This window comes from Pezoporus flaviventris, unplaced genomic scaffold (genome assembly GCF_033815535.1).
Source record: "Pezoporus flaviventris isolate CSIRO_AGI_PZ_B2104156 unplaced genomic scaffold, CSIRO_AGI_Pfla_v1 ptg000015l, whole genome shotgun sequence".
Lineage (NCBI taxonomy): Eukaryota > Metazoa > Chordata > Aves > Psittaciformes > Psittacidae > Pezoporus > Pezoporus flaviventris.
Genome location: NW_026892563.1, coordinates 25877875 through 25895750, shown reverse-complemented (window position 1 = coordinate 25895750; position 17876 = coordinate 25877875).

Here is a 17876-nt window from a genome sequence, read left to right as displayed (position 1 = left end):
TCTGGTACCTCCTGGTATGCAGAGGCTGGGATTACCACATGGAGGGCATCCTGCTATATTTGCCTCTAGTCCAGTCCCTTTGAAGGGACCCTGAAACACTTTACAATCATGCAGATTTATGAGCACTGAGCAGTCTGCCAGAGCCTGAGATGCTCCTGCTAACTAACTATGGGAAACTGCTCCAGGCCTCTGTCATTAAAAATACATTCTTAGCATTTCATGAACAAAGCTTAGTTTCTGCCTTCTGTTTCTATAGGGTATAATATGTTTCCTGACAGATGTTTATCCTAAAACATCAAGTGATCGTTTCTGAGGAAAGTAAGTGAGTAAAAGCAAAGCCTGTCACCTAGGATATGTCACAATGTGAATCCTGAACTCCCAGTGTGATCTGAACTCTGGCAATGCCCAAGGATATTGCCTTTTGAGATTTTTAGTTTATTTATATTCATTGTAATTAGAGACTGGACACTTGAAGTTCTGTAGTTTCAAGCCTTCCTTTAAACACTGTCTTAGCATGGCTTTTGACCAAAAGCCATTACCCACCTACTGGCTCTTTGGGCACCTGAACTGCTTGCGCCTTGCTGGCTCTTAGATGCTACAACATGGGGTGCCAGGAAAGGCAGACAGATACAGAACAAACAAGGGCAGCTGTTGGCAGGAGCAGAGCACTGGCTCATGTAGGCAGATAAACACAATGTGTTTTGGCTGGCTGAATTGCATGTGTGATCCCAGAGCCCTGGAGAGCAGGGTGGGCTGTGTGTGCATGGTCCGTGTGTGCCTGGTCCATGTGTGCCTGAAGCTGACTCAGACGTTATGAATGCAGATGTAGATGTTCTCAACTTGCAGATCACAAAAAATGCCCATGAAAACACTTGTTCCCCAGCTGGGTAAGGAGCATGGGGTGGTATAGGAAGACCAAATTCAGTTTAGTCTTACAATCCCTCCCTAGGTTTTAGGCTGGGGCACCTTCTGGCTCAGACAGGTGGTGACATTGCCACCACTCACCTGCTTATCTCAGGCCAGCTGAACTGCCAGAGCTGTGTATGCATCAGACTGTCTAACCTGTTAATTACTGTATTATAGCCCTAGCCTCAATGAAAGGCCCGTCATTAACCCGAGCTGTAACTTGGACTTGCATTTGGTCAGTGAGGAGGGTACATGCTGGAACTTCAGTTGTGTCTGGATGGTATCAGCTGGGGTTTTAATTCCTGTTAGGACCTGAACTCCTGTCTGTATTTTAGGTGTAACATGTATATTCATAGTGCTCACACAGATCTTGTTTTTTTTAAAGGAGCTTCAAACCCAGGGTGGTGTTCTTCCCAGGGCTTTCAGTTTGTCTGTAGGTCAAACAGCAGATGATTGCTATAGCAGAAGGCTTTGAGCTGATCTCTGAAAATCTACAGCTATCTTCCTGCTAGAAGGTTTTGAGCTGCCAGGTAAAATGCACTGGGAAAAAGAATATGCAAGAGGGATGCTCATATTTTCCATTTGTAAATGCTTAAGACCAAGATTCCAGAAGAACAGACATATTGTGATGGTATTATTACTTAAGTTCTGATTTAAGTTAATCTCTGCTCCTCTTCTCTTTTAAAGTCTCTTCTAAGGGATCTATGTTAACAGTGGAGGCTGGGCCACAACAGGATGCTTACCATGCAGGCCTCTGTTGTATCAGATAATCCCCCCCTCACATACAAATGAAAGCTCTGGAATTCTCAGCCAGTAAGATCAAAGCAGTGTCACATATGCACAGAGGAGGAAATCCTGAGGAGTCTTTTGTGGGGTGAAGATCTGAAGGTACAAGAAGGCCTCTTACAAATGCTGCTGGAGATGGCAGGAGCTGCAGAGGAGTCAGTGAGAAAAAAAGCTGTTGAGAGATAACGTTAAGGGACATTCAGAAAAGTGCTAGTACATGTCTAGACAAACTGAGGTGGGCTTAGAGAAGAGTCACAGGGCTCTCTGCCCCCTATTTCATCCCATGAAGTGGTGTGCAGTAGGGAAGAGCCCCTTGCTAATACGGATGGTAGTTACCTGATTTCCTTTCGCTAAAGCTCAGGCTCTTGACCTTGTATTTTCCTACTCACTCTTGGCACTGGTAAAAATGATGAAAGAATTAAGGGAGCAGAGAATCAGTCTGTGAGCTCCTGGGAGTATCGGGGAAGCAGCACAGCCTAATCTCTAGTTTGAAGTGGGTGAGGCCACAATTGAGGCGTACAAGGTGAGGAGTGATGTGGCCAAGTAAAGAATTGGTGGAATTAGCTATCTGTTTGTTTATGTGGCTGATCTGGCTATTTTTCCTTTTCTCAGCAGCAAAGTTTGGATCTGAACCTATTCCAGACAATCGTAGCTTTTCCCTTCCTTATTTCTCATAGTAAAGGCTGAATAAAATCAAGTAATAAACAGAATCTGTCTCAAACTTTGCTTTAGGGCTTAGAGGAAAAACACTGTTTCCTTTCTCCCCTCCTCCTTCCCCAATTTCCAGGACTTTTCCAGCTTGTTCTATGAAAGATTTCTTTCTGTGGAAGAACCCTAACCCTAATGAGGCTTTGCTCCTGGAAGCTGATGCTAATAGATGCCCCAGTGAGGGACCCAGTGAATTCCCATGGCAGAATGGGGAAGAGCTGGGTGCATCCCTGTGATTTTTCTGGAAGGGGAGTATCAGGGAGAGCAGTAGGCTAATTCTGTAGCTGAGGTCCACCACTGTGTGAGACTGGTAAACGAAACACTCATCTTGGAGGCCAGAAGAAAAAGGGATTTTGATGGGCTTTGGGTTGGCTGATAAACATGCCACAGGGGCTCTGTTCTTCAAGAAGCCTTTCTGATTCACCCTACTCTCCAAACCTATCAGCTACAAGTAAACATAAACCAGGCTTAGACCAGATATGGCTGAAAAGCTGCACAAGGAGCATCCTCTGTGCACCTAAAAGATGGCATGACAGAGGAGGGGTTTCTGTTTGTTTTTCTGTTACAAAGTTGTGCGGTACAACAGTACTGCCTCCTGTTCCAGAGTTGGCGCAGCAGACACCAGCTTGGAGAGCTTCTCCACCGTGTTCCTTTGCACAGGTTGGACATGCTTTTTTGCTATGCACCTTGCTTTAGAAGGGGCACTTGTGCCAGTGATCTGGTATCATCACGCTGCTTCATCATCAGCATCAGACAAAAGCATTTAAGTGCCACTAAAGCTTATAAGCGACAGGTTCCTTCACTTGAGCTTGTCCACTGACAGGTCACTGGCTGCTTTCCAGAGAGGGAGCTGTCTCACTAATGATTTCTTTGTGAAAGCATGAGTCAATGAAACCGGCACCGCTGCAGCCTCTTCCATCTACTTCCATTCCAGAAGAAAACAAAGGTAGGAAAAAAACCAGTCTCACCTAATCAATCTTTGGCAGTATGAAATAACTCCTAGTACTCTACTGCTGCTATTGATAGTACTTCTGTCGTGGTTTAAACCCAGTCAGGTAACTTGTTCACTCACTCCCAGTGAGTGGTGCCGAGCTGACAACAATCAAGGTCCGTGTTCGTCTCCCCCCCCTCCCTGCACCGGGGCTCTCCCCTTCCCCGCTCCCGGAGGAACGGGGAGGAGGATCGAGAGAGTGCAACTCCTACGGGTTGAGACAAGAACAGTCCAGCAACAAATCACCACCGCTACTATCAGCTAAAACAATGATAAGGGAAAATAACAAGGGAAGAGAATACGATACCACCGGCCAAGAAAACGAGTTCCACCCGGAAGCCCCTGTCCTTCCGGGCAACTCCCAGTTACCCCCCACCCCGGGCACGACGCGCTGTGGTATGGAATACCTCCCCGGCTAGCCCGGGTCAGGCGCCCCGTCTCTGCTTCCTCACAGCTTCCCCTCCTCCCTGGCAGAGCATGAGCCTCACAAAGTCCTTGGTCAGGGTAAACATCACTTAGCAACAACCGAAAACATCGGCTTCACCAACGCTGTTCTCAAAACTAGAAGTCAAAACACAGCACTGCACCAGTTAACACAAAGGAAAAAACATGACTGCTACTGCTGAACCCAGGACATTATCCACCCCTTATTCCATACCATTCACGTCGTGCTCAGATCCCACATTTTCAATACACCATCGCTCTCCCACATATATACATCCATATACATACAGACCAAGAGGAAAAAAAATCATTTTCTTAGTGCATGGACCAATCCCTATAATGCTGCCGAGTCCATTCGGTCCATGATGTTCCAAGTTCATTCTCTGTTGGGATGATGGCTGGAGGGAAGTCAGGGCCAGTCGCTGGTGACCTGGAGACATCTAGTTGATGGGCTATAAAAGCATTACACAGCAGGCAACAGCATACAATTGAGTTCACTGGCTGTTTTCCCCTAATATCAAATCCCCTTGAGGTATACATCGGACTTCCCCATCTTCCCGCATTACCCACCAAGTATATCCAGGTCCCTGAGCAGAAGCAATCCCACGAGTGGGTTTGCCTTTACCTGAAGCATGAATAACCCAGACTGTCTTCCCCAGCAAATTCTTCATATGCACCACGGGAACTCTGTCCCCCTCTACAATATGTAAAAGTTCTGACTGGGCTGGGCCAGCCCTGTTGGCAGATCCTCTGGTGTTGACCAACCAGGTGGCCTTTGGTAAATGTGTATCCCAATGCTTGAAAGTTCCCCCACCCATCGCTCTCAGTGTAGTTTTTAACAGCCCATTGATTTTCCCAGAGGCTGGTGCATGGTAGGGGATGTGATATACCCACTCAATGCCATGCTCTTTGGCCCAAATATCTATAAGGTTATTCCGGAAATGAGTCCCATTGTCTGACTCAATTCTCTCTGGGGTGCCGTGTCGCCACAAAATCTGTTTCTCAAGGCCCAGGATGGTGTTCCGGGCAGTGGCATGGGGCACAGCGTATGTTTCCAGCCACCCGGTGGTTGCTTCCACCATGGTAAGCACATGGCGCTTGCCTTGGCGGGTTGGTGGCAGTGTGATATAGTCAATCTGCCAGGCCTCCCCATATTTATACTTCAACCATCGTCCTCCATACCAAAGAGGCTTTAACCGCTTGGCTTGTTTAATTGCAGCACATGTTTCACACTCATGAATAACCTGGGCAATAGTGTCCATTGTTAAGTCCACCCCTCGGTCACGGGCCCATCTATATGTTGCATCTCTGCCCTGATGGCCTGAAGTGTCATGGGCCCACCGGGCCAAAAATAATTCACCTTTATGTTGCCAATCTAAGTCCATCTGAGCCACTTCAATCTTAGCCGCTTTATCCACTTGTTGGTTGTTCTGGTGTTCCTCAGTGGCCCGACTCTTGGGTACATGGGCATCTACATGACGTACCTTCACCACCAGATTCTGCACCCGGGCAGCAATATCTTTCCACAGTGCAGCAGCCCAGATGGGTTTACCTCTGCGTTGCCAGTTGCTCTGCTTCCATTGCTTCAACCACCCCCACAGGGCATTTGCCACCATCCATGAGTCAGTATAGAGATAAAGTACTGGCCACTTTTCTCGTTCAGCAATGTCCAGGGCCAGCTGGATGGCTTTCACCTCGGCAAATTGACTCGATTCACCCTCTCCTTCAGCAGTTTCTGCAACTTGTCGTCCAGGACTCCATACAGCTGCCTTCCATCTCCGATGCTTTCCCACAATACGGCAAGAGCCATCAGTAAACAAGGCATACTGCTTTTCACTTTCTGACAGTTTATTATATGGTGGGGCCTCTTCAGCACGCACCACCTCCTCCTCTGGTGACATTCCGAAATCTTTGCCCTCTGGCCAGTCCATGATGACTTCTAGAATGCCTGGACGACTGGGATTTCCTATTCGAGTTCGTTGTGTAATTAGTGCAGCCCATTTACTCCATGTAGCATCAGTTGCATGATGTGTAGAGGAGACCCTGCCTTTGAACATCCAGCCCAGCACGGGCAGCCGGGGTGCCAGGAGGAGCTGTGCTTCAGTGCCAATCACTTCCGAAGCAGCTCGAACCCCTTCATAGGCTGCCAGTATCTCTTTCTCAGTTGGGGTATAGCTGGCCTCAGATCCTTTGTATCCCCGACTCCAAAAGCCGAGGGGTCGACCTCGAGTCTCCCCTGGAGCTTTCTGCCAGAGGCTCCAGGTAGGACCGTTCTCCCCAGCTGCAGTGTACAGCACATTTTTTACATCTGGTCCGGTTCGGACTGGTCCAAGGGCTACTGCATGAACTATCTCGCGTTTAATTTGCTCAAAGGCTTGTTGCTGCTCAGGGCCCCATTTAAAATCATTCTTCTTCCGGGTCACATGATAGAGAGGGCTTACAATCGAACTGTAATTTGGGATGTGCATTCTCCAGAACCCCACTGCACCCAAGAAAGCTTGCGTTTCTTTCTTATTAGTTGGTGGAGACATTGCTGTTATCTTGTTGATCACATCTGTGGGGATCTGTCTACGTCCATCTTGCCATTTTATTCCCAAAAATTGAATCTCCTGTGCAGGTCCCTTGACCTTACTCCGTTTTATGGCAAAACCGGCTTTCAGCAGGATTTGGATTATTTTCCTCCCTTTCTCAAAGACTTCTTCCGCTGTATCGCCCCACACAATAATGTCATCAATGTATTGCAGGTGTTCTGGAGCTTGCCCCTGTTCCAGTGCAGTCTGGATCAGTCCATGGCAAATGGTAGGGCTGTGTTTCCACCCCTGGGGCAGTCGGTTCCAAGTGAACTGGACACCCCTCCAAGTAAAAGCAAACTGGGGCCTGCACTCTGCTGCCAAAGGAATGGAGAAAAAATGCATTGGCAATATCAATCGTGGCATACCACTTGGCTGCTTTTGACTCTAGTTCATACTGAAGTTCTAGCATGTCCGGTACGGCAGCACTCAATGGTGGTGTGACTTCATTCAGGCCACGATAGTCTACTGTTAGTCTCCATTCTCCATTAGACTTTCGCACTGGCCATATGGGGCTATTGAAGGGTGAGCAGGTCCTGCTGATCACCCCCTGACTCTCCAGTCTACGGATCAGCTGATGGATGGGAATCAGGGAGTCTCGGTTGGTGCGATATTGCCGCCGGTGCACTGTTGTGGTCACAATTGGCACTTGTTGTTCTTCAACTTTCAGCAACCCCACAGCAGAGGGATCTTCTGAGAGACCAGGCAAGGTGGACAGCTGCTCAATTTCCTCAGTCTCCAAAGCAGCAATACCAAAAGCCCACCGGTACCCTTTTGGGTCTTTGAAGTACCCTCTCTTGAGGTAGTCTATGCCGAGGATGCATGGAGCCTCTGGACCAGTCACAATAGGGTGCTTTTGCCACTCCCTCCCAGTCAGGCTGATTTCAGCCTCCAGCACAGTCAACTCTTGGGATCCTCCTGTTACTCCAGAAATATAGATGGGTTCCACCCCTTGACAGCTTGATGGCATCAGGGTACACTGTGCACCGGTATCTACTAGAGCCTTATACTTCTGTGGGACTGATGTGCCAGGCCATCTGATCCACACAGTCCAGTAAATCCGATTGTCCCCTACCTCCACCTGGCTGGAGGCAGGGCCCCTCTAATGGTCGTCACAGCATTGGACACTTAAGTCGTGTTGAAAGGGATTATTCTTCGTTATCACAGGAGCTGGAGTAAAATCAGCTCTTCCACTCCATCTGGGAAACTGCTCACCAGAGACTGAAGCCGTAGCTCTCATGGGACGATCAGTCTTGGCCCTTGCTCCCCTCTTCAGTTCACTCACCCGTTCCTCCAAAGCTGAAGTAGGTTTTCCATCCCACTTTGTCATGTCTTCTCCGTGATCCAGCAGGTAAAACCATAGGGTACCCCGTGGCGTATACCTTCTGTATCTCCTCTCTTGAACAATAGGACGTCTTTTGTTAATAGCTGAGACGCGTGTTGGTACACGTGAGGAGCTGGATAAATCAGATACATCGTCCCTCAATTTGTCGAGGTCCTGGGACAGTTTTTTCACAGCTGAGATGATGGAAGGAGTGAGATTGTCTTCGAACTCTCGGAGTTTATGAACCATTTCATCCACTGTTAGTGGTACTATGTCATTCCAGGTCACTGTTGCCAATGAATGGGCATATGATGACGGTGCATTCCGTGTAAGTTTTCGCCACATGGGTCGTGTACATTCAACTTCATCTGGATCTATAGGTGTATCCCCGTTATTCGGCTTGATGTGATAGATCATCTCTACGATGGCCGATTCCCTCAGAGACTGGATGCCTTTGTCTATAGTAGTCCACTTGGCCGAACGACTCGTAACATCGTCCTTGTACGGAAACCTTTCTTTCACAGCTGCCAAGAGCCTCCTCCAAAGGCTGAGGGACTTTTTCTCTCTTGCAATTGCTTTGTCAATTCCCCCTTCTCTAGCAAGTGATCCCAGCTGCTTGGCTTCTGTACCTTCTAGTTCGTGACCATCGGCCCCATTGTCCCAGCATCGGAGTAACCAGGTGATGATGTGCTCCCCTGGTTGACGGGTAAAATCTTTTCGCATATTCCGCAGCTCGGTTGAGGTCCGAGGTCGAGAAGTTACTTCTTCTTCTTCTTCGTCATGTGAGGATGACTCCTGATCAGATTCTGGACCGGGTGGTGAATTCATTGGTTCTTCATCTCGCTTCACCCTTTTTGCCTCCTTTTTGCTTGTTCTCTTGCGTACAGGGGCAACTGATATTGGTACGAATTGGTCCTCTGGTTTGGCTGCAGTGATTATCACTGTGGTTTGAGTAGCGACTGTACTTGTTGCTGGGGGTGGTGTAGCTACCGTGCTTGGAGCTGGGGTAACCGCGCTGTCTGTTGCAGTTGAAGTTTGAGCAGCTGCTGTACTTGCCACTGGGGTAGCTGCGCAGTTCATTGCAGCCAAAGTTTGAGTAGCGACTGTCACTTTGCCCTCAAATCCGCCGACATTCTTTTCCTTTTGAAGGTGCTGAATAGTGTTGAACAAGGCCCTGTAAGCATAGGCCAAGCCCCAGCACGTTGCCGTGATTTGTCCATCTCTGGTATGGCCAGAATGACCACACACCTCATTTAAGTGTTTTACTAATTCTTCTGGATTTTGCAGTTGTTCGGTAGTGAAATTCCAAAATACTGGAGGGGCCCACTGACCTAGATACTTGCCCATACTATCCCACACACCCTGCCACTCATGGCTGTCCAGCCTCTGGGAAAATCTCTCGGTCCTCCTACATCGTCGTTTGACCCCAGACAAGACCCAAACCTGAATCTGCTTAACTCTTGAAATCAGTAGTGGGCAAAACACACTCTGTATGCGTGTTAGCATGGTGATTCCCATCACCATCAGCAAACAAGTCTCAAGAGCATTAAAAGGCCATTTAAAAAATTCAAAACTCTCAAATGTAAATGGTCTGGGGGGACGACTAGGAGGGTAAAAGGATGTCTCCTTCACAGGTTGAGCACCTGAGAAGGAGAAAAAAGATGTGTAATTGCTAAGCACCTCCATCATATACCTCCCAAAGTATAAAGGTGGTGACCACACTGGGAACATAAACCAGATCAGTTTCATGATCAATGATTCTATTGTATTACAAGTCATTACCATAAAGTACAATGGGATAAAAACCTTAGCCCAAGCCCCACACTTGAAAAACACTAATACAGCCAATACCGGATGGACGTAAGATATGGTATACTGAAACTGTGAGATCAAGAGGAAAAACCTTGAGAGCCAATAAATCAGCATTGTGACGAGTGACTATCAATCCAGTCAGATCTGTTCTTATCTCAACCCCTCGTGCCCCACGTTGGGTGCCAAAAAGAACTGTCGTGGTTTAAACCCAGTCAGGTAACTTGTTCACTCACTCCCAGTGAGTGGTGCCAAGCTGACAGCAATCAAGGTCCGTGTTCGTCTCCCCCCCCCTCCCTGCACCGGGGCTCTCCCCTTCCCCGCTCCCGGAGGAACGGGGAGGAGGATCGAGAGAGTGCAACTCCTACGGGTTGAGACAAGAACAGTCCAGCAACAAATCACCACCGCTACTATCAGCTAAAACAATGATAAGGGAAAATAACAAGGGAAGAGAATACGATACCACCGGCCAAGAAAACGAGTTCCACCCGGAAGCCCCTGTCCTTCCGGGCAACTCCCAGTTACCCCCCACCCCGGGCACGACGCGCTGTGGTATGGAATACCTCCCCGGCTAGCCCGGGTCAGGCGCCCCGTCTCTGCTTCCTCACAGCTTCCCCTCCTCCCTGGCAGAGCATGAGCCTCACAAAGTCCTTGGTCAGGGTAAACATCACTTAGCAACAACCGAAAACATCGGCTTCACCAACGCTGTTCTCAAAACTAGAAGTCAAAACACAGCACTGCACCAGTTAACACAAAGGAAAAAACATGACTGCTACTGCTGAACCCAGGACAACTTCCTACAGTACAAGTGCTCTCCCTTCTTTGTAAGTCTATTCCACAACCTCTCTATTGGATGTATTGCACTGTCAGTAAGATGTAGATGAACATGAAAGAGGCACTGTTGGAGCACAAGAGTGATAAAGAGGCTTAGAAAACTTGAACTGTGAATAGAGCCTGAGAGAATTGGTTTTGTTTAGTCTAGGAAAGATAACATGGCAGGAGCAGAGGTGGGAAATATGATAGTCTTCAGGCACTTCTAAGGGTGTTACAGATAGAACAATGATCAGTTCTACAGGTCAAGATGGGGTAAGGCAAGAAGATATTAGCCTATGTTCAGCAACTAAGACTTGTGCTAGATCTGTAATAAAAGAAGATAAGAATCCAAAACTCTTTCCAGCTTTAAGGGTAGTTGAGCAATGGCTGCCTAGGGACTTGTAGAATTATTGCTCTTAGGAGGTTCATGTGAGGGCTGGATTGTTGAAAACTGGAGGAACAGGATCCCAGTATTTCACTGCATTTCCACAGTCACTTCTGTGTATCATCATCAATACAAATTCTGTTTAGTCTTCACTAGTTTCTGCTGCTTGCAAGCATCTGTCTTTTCATCTTCTCCAACTCCCACCTATCCCTCCCCCAAATTTAGGTGGTTTACTGTATCATCCTCTTGAGCTGTTTCATATTGGGGCATTCAGATCAAAACATTTGATGACTGTAGACCCAAATGATCCTGTTTTATGACTGTTTATGTTACATCAAATTTGAATATGTTTGTTTGTTTGTTTGTTTCTAGAGGAGGAAAGCTCAGCCTTTAACTCTGGTTTTGCATGGCATCCATCATAGCAAGGTTCTTTTCTGTCACTAGAACCCCAAAGGATGCTACAGGAGAAATAGTACACACAATAATAATAATAATAGTTGCTCTTCCACAAATAGTTCAGTTCTATCTGTGGCTGCAGTTAAGCATTAAAGCAAGACTGGGATGTTTGGCATATTGAGCTGGATGAAATATTACCTTTAATCTAGGGAAGATAGGGAAGGACCTCAATGTGGAAGATATGGTGTGTTTCAGTTGAAGTGGCCGTGCTGGTTACCTAATGCTACACAAGGCGCACATCTGATATAAGTATTCACCAGAAAGCAGCAAGTCACCATAAAGATCTCATAGTTTGGAAGAATACACTGTGCTACTTTTTAAGTTTTGTGTCTTTGAAGTAGTGTAGGCTGTTTTGAAAGGAATTGACCGAAGACATATAATGCAACCAGACCTCATGTGTCAGCTAACCTACGTTAGCTGCCCAGTGAGACAGGACCAGCACTCTGTAAGACTGTGTAAGATCAGTCCCCAGCCCTGAAACAGGCAGGAGTCAAAAGGAGCAGAAATCAAGTTTATATCATGTGTCCTATTTTACTACTCTGCCTTTGAGCAAGCCACAGTCATCCTGCACTTGACTTTCCAGAGGCATTACTGTGCCTGATGAGGAAGAAGGGCTGAGTCCGTTCTCTCTGTATATGAGGAGGAGCACATGCTGCTCCAGCACTGACATCTAAATTTACAGACCACACATTATCATGCAACCCAGCAGAAAATGCAACTAAGGTTTCCTGTGGGCAAGTTGGCAGCCCTCAGGAACCCCCTCCAGGACCTCCTTGCTCTCTGCCTGCAGCCAGCCCATGGCCCACTGGCAGCTCCCCACTCCTTGGACTGTGGCCATGACCCTCCCAGTGTCCTGGATGCTGGCTGTCCTGAGCTTGCAGCTCCTGTGGGAGAGCTCTAGCCCAGCAGGCACTGTGATTGTCCCTTCAAGGGAGCAATGCCTAGCTGGGAGGTGTGTGCTGAGTTCTGGGAAAACCTCCCTGTTCAAAAAACCAATATCCTCAAGCTGAGGCAATTCAGAAGTTAAGGGTCATTTCTGAGAGTTGAATTGTGGCAGATTAGAGAGCACAGAGTCTCGGCCAGTGCATGCTCCAGTGTTGTGTCCGTCTTGTTACAACCACATTGTGCCACCCCTGGGAGGCTGTGGGCAAATGCAGCAGCTCAGGTCTACTCCTGGCTCCTGGCCACCACACTGCCCTCCCTGCTGTAAGGGGAAGGACCTCCAGACACCACCTTCATCTCCAGGACAGGATAAAGTTAATATAAGCCTTCATCTCATTCAACTTCTGCCAGAGGTAGTGGTAGAAGGTGTAAAGAAGATGAGGGAAATGTCAGCCCCCATACCTCAATGTATGTAGGTGTTATATGGAGGTCATGGAGGGTCTGGACCAGTGACCTACACAGAGATTGTCAGGGGGGAGCATCTGGTAGTTAGTGATGACCGTTCCTCTTGGCTTGAACTGCTTCTGCCCGAGTTATGCCATTTTGTATGTACAATGGTCAAGATTTGGTGGAGTGCTTGGTTCTGAGGCTGATGTGTAGAAAATGTGGGGAAGGTGCCTTTTGGTAATTAAGCCCTTTTTAACACATTTCATCCTGGACATACGGACTCTGTTTTCTTTGTTTTCTAGAGTCCCCTACAGGTACAAGCCCTTCTATGACGCTTCCTCCTCCACTTAGAATTTCCCCCACCATTGAAGTACTTACCAGCTGTTATGCAAGTATGTTGTTTTCAGTCTTTGCAGTCAATGAGGCAATAAGCAGAAACTGGGATTTAAATTAGCCTGTAGGATGTTGACGACATTTTCCCCTGCTGTATTTTAGACCATGCTGTCTCAAGCCATCTTGTATCTGTGCAAAGTTATCGCAGACAAGGCAAGCTTTGATCTTTCCAAAACTGCAGAAGTGTATGTCTGCTGTAATGTGATGTCTCTCCTATTATTGCTGAGCCTGGAACACAATGACATCTTATGGAAGGCTTTGGAGTTTAGACTGCAGCCCATTTATTTATTTTGCTGGAGCACTGTCCCATAAGGAAAATCCTAGGCTGGGTTTAAAGAGCCAGACAATGGAGCAGCCGTCACAGTTAGATGTTGCTTTTGAAACAATACCCTAATGCTACATCACTTTGCTCTGCTGGGTTCTGCTTCTACTTGTCAATGGCAGAAATCACAAGATCAGAATTAGTGAAAGAGCTTTAGTGATGTTTAGTGCAAAGCATGTTGAAAATGAAAACACTGACTCGACTCTGCTGAAAAACCAGCTCTCTGGTTCCTAGGTCTCTTCTTGACCAATGGATAGAGGCATTACCTCACACTCAGTGTGGAGTCAGGCAATGGACTGCGTCTCAGACTTTTGCAAGGAAAAAGTAATGGTACACTTTGAGTAAATATTAATGGTGCCAAATATATGTCAAAAATTTAGACCATTGATTAACATTGAACAGGGCTTGAGACTCCCAGCGTTTATAAAAGACAAAAAGAGACATGTCTAGTCTTACTGTCTGTGAAAATAACCTTAAAACATTTTCAGAGCCTGCAGATAGACCAAAATAACAAGTTAATGAATGGCTTTGCTGTATTTAGACCTGATGGATTTTCAATGATAAAATGAAAAAAAGAACAGCAATTTTTAAATGTTGAAAAAATAATTCTTGAATTTTTTTAAGTGAAAAATTTTCATACTGCTTTTTTTGCTCCATTTGTCAATCTCTTCCCTCTGCCTCCTGCTCCTGTTTTTACGTATATAAAAATGGCAAATATAAACAGATAAAAGCAGCTTCATATTGCAAAGGGGTTTTGGATCAATAACCTTTTAATTTATTAAAAAAATATGGAAACCATGATTCAAATTGGCACACAAAAACCCTAAAAACATTAAAAAAATGCTTGTAATTTATTCTCATTAGCTTTCTTAGAGCAATTTAGATAACAGTTTTGTTGATGGTTTCCCTGTAATACCATGCACTTCTTATGGATCGCTTAGTGTCTTAGACATGTTAAAGGTCTTGGCTCTTAAGCATCTCTGTAAAACTTTCCAAATCTCACTTGTTCTCTTAAAATCAATAACTTCTACAATGTAATTATGTGTGAGGATTTTAAAAAGTGAAGTTGTGTGTGCATATATCAGTATATATCTGTTCAAGATAGATACTAAGATACTAGAGCAAAGGGGATTCTGCGTTATTTATTAATTGCAGTAATTAATCTGTTGACAGCGTTAGTACTTTTCAGTATTTGTGAACTACTTGAGATTTCTGTAACATCAGATTGTTGCAAAACCTGGGAATCTCGCCATGAAAATTAGGGCTAGTTTGACATGGATTACATGTGGTTTTGCTAGTAACTACAGGAACAGCACATTTGGGAAGCTGGCATTTGACATGCCTACAAGTATGGCAGGTCAAGCAGGGTTATAGGAAGTACTGGGAGCAGCTCTTTCAGCCAAGCTTGCTTTTTAGAGGACCAAGCAGCAGTAACAAACCAAACTACAAGTCTAAACCAGAACAGCCAAGATCACATGACCCTAATTGCTTAAATCTTTCTTACTGATTGCTGCTTTTGGTTTAAACTCTGTGTTTGTTATGAGTGTGTATGAAGTTTCTGAGCTCTTGCTCTGGATATGTGCAGCTGCTGAGATCCGTTTAAAGCTTACTTTGTGCACAGAGATATTCTATTGGATAAACTGTGAAATATCAGGTGATGACAGAACTGAAAAATGCACATGCTCAAGGAATAGTCAAAGGCTGTAGGTCCAACTGGAGGGCTTGAATGACTAACTTCTGTATGATTAACTGTGTGGCCTTTGAAGAGCCTGTACTACAGGAGCCTCCGATCTTCAAGATTTTTGTGAGATACTGAGTGTGGGTCTACGTGCTCTTTCTTTGGACTAATTCAAAGCCTGTAAACCTTACCTTGGAGGTAGAGATGTAAGAGGCTTAATCTATTCATTTTAGCAAAGAGAAGGTGAAGAGGTGGATTGGTCAGAGCCCACAAGACTTTAGTGTGATAGAAGATTTCTGGGAACAAAGAAACCTTTTATGCAGTAGAGAGAGGCATAACAAACCCTGTGTCTGGAAGCTGCAACTCAGTTTATACAGATGGGAACTGAGGTGCAAAATCATGGGCTTGAGGCAGGAATCACTGGCAGAAATTCTATGCCTGGTGTTGTACTGCGGATCAGACTAGGTCATCACAACCAGCACTCTTGGCTTTGAAATCTGTGTGCCTGTGATTAACGTGATTCCCACATTATATGCACGCATCAGCATTACATTTAGTCACTGAAATAAAGAGAGAATGCATCCAATTAGCTCCGGGCTTTCTGCCTAAAAAGGGAAAATGAAGTGAGATTTTGTTTAAGGACAGCCCTGATAACTCCAAAGAGCAGCATTGGGTTATTAGCATTTGGGCAGAGTGGACAGGATTTCAAGGTCCAGCACAAAAGACCCTGCAGAAAGAACTCTGTTCAGTGAGCTGCACAGAAGGAAGGCCTGTACCCACCCCACTGGGGCTTAGTTATAGTCCTAGAAAGCATAGGGCATGCTTAGATAAGCAAATTGGAGATAGGCAGGGCTGTACTTCTTTAAAGAACCCTTTATTTTGGTAGGATGTTTCATAAGCAGAAAGGAGAATATCCTCTTCTCTGAGAATGGTCTTGTTAAAGGGGTGGTATGGATGACGGTGATGGGAGGGAAGAGCATCTCTTCAAAGCAGGCCTGGTTTAAATGTTCTGGCTCACTGGAAAACCCGTAAGTTCTTGTAAGAACTGAGTCACTTTCAAGTGTTCCTGACTTACAGGAAAAATTGAATCAAAAGGCAATTTTAAAAGCCAAAATAAAATATTATTTTAAAATGCAAAATGACTTCTTTTTGAAAAGGTAAGCAAGATACCCATTTTTTTAAGACTGCACTCTCAAGATCTCATTAAAGTACTAAATGACTTCCAAAATGAAATGTTTTGGTGATTCAGATAGAAAATGTTTTAGTAACAATTATAGTGTATGAATACAGTTTGGTCCTTTGACAGCTTATTCAGATTGGAAATACTTTGAAGTTGTTCATGCAAAAAAAAAAATCACTTCCTATACAGTCTTAATTCCTGCTGTCATGGGGTGCTAAGGCATCTGTAGTTGTCACCCATGTGTACAGGTGAGTCTTTCCAATACAGTTGCTTTTTCTTGCTTTTCCATTCTTACCAGCAGTGTGCCCAGTTATCCCAGCCCAACACTTGTATTTGTTGAATGTTTCCCAGCATCTGCCTACAAGGTCCTCATTTTAAGCAGAGTGCTAAGGCATGGGTAATTGCACTGATTCATTTAGGAGTTCAGGTGTTGTTCACTTCTCTTTCTCGTCTCTCTTGCGTCCAAACCGAGTGACAAAATAGGCTCCTTCTGACTGTCATTTTAAAAGACCTCAGTTTTCTTTGTCAAGTTGTGTAACTTGGTCTTGGCTTTTCTCATTCTGTTTTCCAGCTGCCTTGAGGAGGAAGTATCGTGTGGAGTCATGCTTTTGATCTCCCCTAGGATGGTGGGTCTGCACTATGCAAATCTGAAATAACTGGTTTAAAGAGCCCTTTCGTTTTCATCTTGTTGCTATTGGCAGGGAAAAAAGTGTTCAAAAGCAAGAAAATTTGTTCCCATTTGATTTGAAAACTGAATGGCTCCCCAGGTTATTTTTGCTTTTCTAAAAGTCTTTTATGTGGGACTGTTTTTTGAGGGCTTGTGATCATGCATGTAGTTTGCTTGCTGTCTAGCCACAGGAGTTTACCTTAGTTACAAAAGAGTCTTTCAGCACCTGACCCTATATTCAGGGCAAGATCCACAACCTTTAATTGTTTAATTAGCTGCTGCTAGCTTAAAAATATTGATCAGTGCTCTTTTAGGTAAATAAGTTATTTCAGGAAGCATCACTACCGAATATTTTCATTTTCATTAACTTCCTTTTTCTTTGCTTCTTTACCATGATCTTTGGGGGTGATCAGCCCGTCTGCAAATACTTGCAAGTAGCCCTCATCTCACCAACTGATGAATAAAAGCCTCTACCTGAACCCACTTACACTGAGGCTGTTTGTGTCTCGTGTGCTTTCTGCAGGGGAAGAGTGTGTGTGCTGGTGGTAAAAGGAAAAAAGGCCTCGTATCTTTTCATTGCTTCTTAGTTTGGCGGTGAGTGGTCAGTCCTGTCATCTGATGCCTTGCGTGTTCTCTTTTTCTTTGTAAAACTGTGGAGTCAGGTAAAATCCTAACATGGCTGTCAAGGTACTTTGCACACAGAAACAAACAGCAGACAGAATGAAGGCTGCTTGTCTTGACTTCCTCTGTCAGGAAAAGAAAGATTACAGGTAAAAGTGAAAGGCAGCACTTCTGAAGCTGATGGAAAGGTATCCTTTTAAACATCAGCTGACTGGGGATGATGGCGCTGACAGAATTTGATGTTTTGGTTTGTGTGTTTGCAGGTTTTGATATGATGAGAAGAAAATTATGCTACTGAGAAGTTTTCTTCTCTCAGTGACATCCCGCCACTCCTGCTGTAAGAAGATGAGTTAGTACTTGTTTGTTGCCTTCATCAGGCTGTTAACTGATCTCTCTAGTTTACTTCTGGTAGAATTTTCAGCAGTTTTAATACCAGAACACTAGCAGCTAAAAAAATAAGAATAAATTTCCTCTACCGTTATCTTTTCTGTGAG